Raw genomic sequence first — 750 nt, forward strand, 5'->3', positions numbered from 1 at the left:
TATTATAATTTCAAATTGTAATACATTAATAAAAAATAATTCATGATTTTATTTGAATAAAATTTGTAAAGAAACAAAAATTTTGTGAATTTAAGAGAAATTTGGGAAATTAGTGGAAAATTTGGAAAAAACAAGAATTTTATGAATTAAATGGAAAACTAGGGAAAACTAGGGAAATTTTCATGTCCCAATAGGGAAACTGCTTCGCCAGAATCTGGCAACACATCGGTTCAGGTGTTACATCATATTTTTGAAAAATGTAACTGATTTTAACCGTGCTCTTATCGTTGCTCTTCCTGGTAAGTTCTTGTAAACCACTCGAGCGGATCGGACGTGTTCCCTCTCGTCTCGGGTGTTGCGTCACCTCGACTATATTTTTGAAAAGTGTTACCGGCTTGGACTGTGCCATAGTATTTCAATTATTTGTTTTTTTTAAATCTAATAAATGTACAATAAAAATATATTATTCATTAATTTATAGTACTTATTATATATTTTCCTTTATATGTGTGTTCTGTTTCATATTTATTATAATTCCAAATTGTAATACATTAATAAAAAATAATTCATGATTTTATTTGAATAAAATTTGTAAAGAAACAAAAATTTTGTGAATTTAAGAGAAATTTGGGAAATTAGTGGAAAATTTGGAAAAAACAAGAATTTTATGAATTAAATGGAAAACTAGGGAAAACTAGGGAAATTTTCATGTCCCAATAGGGAAACTGCTTCGCCAGAATCTGGCAACAC

This window comes from Trachymyrmex cornetzi, unplaced genomic scaffold (assembly GCF_001594075.2).
Source record: "Trachymyrmex cornetzi isolate Tcor2-1 unplaced genomic scaffold, Tcor1.1 scaffold1610, whole genome shotgun sequence".
Lineage (NCBI taxonomy): Eukaryota > Metazoa > Arthropoda > Insecta > Hymenoptera > Formicidae > Trachymyrmex > Trachymyrmex cornetzi.